Source organism: Bactrocera oleae, unplaced genomic scaffold (genome assembly GCF_042242935.1).
Source record: "Bactrocera oleae isolate idBacOlea1 unplaced genomic scaffold, idBacOlea1 ctg00000009.1, whole genome shotgun sequence".
NCBI lineage: Eukaryota > Metazoa > Arthropoda > Insecta > Diptera > Tephritidae > Bactrocera > Bactrocera oleae.
This window is the reverse complement of record NW_027212752.1, coordinates 315001-317500: the sequence shown is the minus strand read 5'-3', so window position 1 is coordinate 317500 and position 2500 is coordinate 315001. Positions and strand designations below refer to the sequence as shown.

Sequence of the window (2500 nt, the reverse complement as noted above, 5' to 3'; positions counted from 1 at the left end):
ACCTTCATATCAAGAAAGGTGAGGTTCTTACCCATTTAAAGTTTGAGAATAGGTTAAGGTCGTTTCGACCCTAAGGCCTCTAATCATTCGCTTTACCAGATAAGATTATTTTACATAATTTTTAAATGCACCAGCTATCCTGAGGGAAACTTCGGAGGGAACCAGCTACTAGATGGTTCGATTGGTCTTTCGCCCCTATACTCAATTCTGACAATCGATTTGCACGTCAGAACTGTTTCGGTCTTCCATCAGGGTTTCCCCTGACTTCAACCTGATCAAGTATAGTTCACCATCTTTCGGGTCACAGCATATATGCTCAAGGTACGCTCCAGTTAGAGGTATAAATAATAATAAATTATCATTATACATAACTATATGGAACGCCCCGGGATTGAATTAATAATGTAATACATTAAAAATTAATCCCATTATTAATACAGTTAAGTTAATTTCGCCATTAGGTTTAATATAACCCAATGACTTGCACATATGTTAGACTCCTTGGTCCGTGTTTCAAGACGGGTCCCGAAGGTATCCTGAATCTTTCGCATTGTTAATCATATAAATGCATACAATTAATATTAAAATCAATGATAATAATATTATTGTAAAATTCAAAAGAATTTTAGCATTATATATAATAAAATCTATCAACACTTTATCAAATCATCAGTAATTATTCTATGTTAATAAGCTAAAAGCAAATTAATTTGAATAAACTTAAAAACCAATGATCTTTTGATAAATATTTTATTATGTTAATAGATTACAATGTCCTTATATGAAAAAAATGCACACTATTACTATAATATTTAAAATTAAATACTACAGTTATAATGATGAATTTTTCATAATGGATATTCAGGTTCATCGGGCTTAACCTCTAAGCAGTTTCACGTACTATTTAACTCTCTATTCAGAGTTCTTTTCAACTTTCCCTCACGGTACTTGTTTACTATCGGTCTCATGGTTATATTTAGTTTTAGATGGAGTTTACCACCCACTTAGTGCTGCACTATCAAGCAACACGACTCTTTGGAAATATCTTTCTAGTAATCATTAACGTTATACGGGCCTGGCACCCTCTATGGGTAAATGGCCTCATTTAAGAAGGACTTAAATCGTTAATTTCTCATACTAGATATTAAGATATTCCATACACTGCATCTCACATTTGCCATATAGACAAAGTGACTTAGTGCTGAACTATTTTCTTTTCGCTCGCCGCTACTAAGAAAATCCTTGTTAGTTTCTTTTCCTCCCCTCATTAATATGCTTAAATTCAGGGGGTAGTCCCATATGAGTTGAGGTTGTATAAAATATATTTTAGATTGATTTGTTTATTTTTATTTAATTTTTTTGCTATTTGCTATTTTAAAGAAATATATTTTTATATCTTGATTACTCAATATTATTCAATCTTTTCATCCCTTTTTAAAATTCATAATATAATAATTAATAAAATTAACAACATTATTCCTCCACATATCATATATTTTTTTTTATTATAAATTTTTCTCAATACAATAGAGTGAATTAATTCTAGAATAAAAATTTATTTTATGCTAGACATTCCTCTTATGTATTATTTAATATAATTTAAATAATGTTGAAAATTTTTTCTTTTATGGGAATACTAAGATTCTCATTTATCATAAATTTTCGTTCAAATATGAGGTATTCAAGAATATATTTTCTATATTTCTTTTTATGCTATTAATATTATGGATTGAAAAATACAATCCAATAATATGCCATATGCTTAAATTCTATTAATTGACTAAAAGAATAAGCAACTAATTTAGCATAGTCTTACAACCCTCAACCATATGTAGTCCAAGCAGCACTTTAAAATTAATTAAAGTACATAACAGCATGGACCGCAATATGCGTTCAAAATGTCGATGTTCATGTGTCCTGCAGTTCACACGATGACGCACAGTTTGCTGCGTTCTTCATCGACCCATGAGCCGAGTGATCCACCGCTTAGAGTGATAATTTTTTTGTATTTTTTTAATTCAAAGTCAAAGAATTTTAATTTATTGAAAGTATTAATAATTAATCAATAATAAATTTTTAATACATAAGTTTAAAACATCTTTCAATAAATTGTAATTTTAAACCCAAACATTTGCAGCTGCGCATGTCTTAGGTCAACAAAAACAGTAATACCTTTTATATATTATTTTCTTCTCTATTTGTGCGTTTTCTTTTTTTAAATTTTTCAACATGTTTTTAATCACAAATAGAAAATACCATAAAAAAAAGGTATTACACACGTTAATGTGAACAAGTTAACTTATCATTTATAATATTTTATATAAATATCACAATTAAATATTATTTTCTATATAAATAATAAGTACAGCTATATGTTTAAAGGTTTTTTTATTGCGTTCAAATACAATGTATGCGAAGTTCACAATATAATATATATTGTCATAATGCATTACAAGGAGTTAAAAAAAAAAAAAAAAAACAGAAAAACATTCAAAACATT

The 2500-nt window shown here is 28.2% G+C and overlaps 1 non-coding gene and 1 pseudogene across 1 annotated transcript; both read right to left on the bottom strand.

Annotated features, from left to right (window-relative positions):
* The window catches only part of LOC138858454 (large subunit ribosomal RNA), a 4592-nt pseudogene extending 3279 nt beyond the window's left edge, over positions 1-1313 (bottom strand).
* Positions 1314-1815: 502 nt separating this feature from the next.
* On the bottom strand, positions 1816-1994 carry LOC138858427 (5.8S ribosomal RNA). The gene has a single exon (XR_011397562.1). It is a non-coding gene; the product is annotated as a 5.8S ribosomal RNA (ribosomal RNA).
* Between the last annotated feature and the right edge of the window lie 506 nt (positions 1995-2500).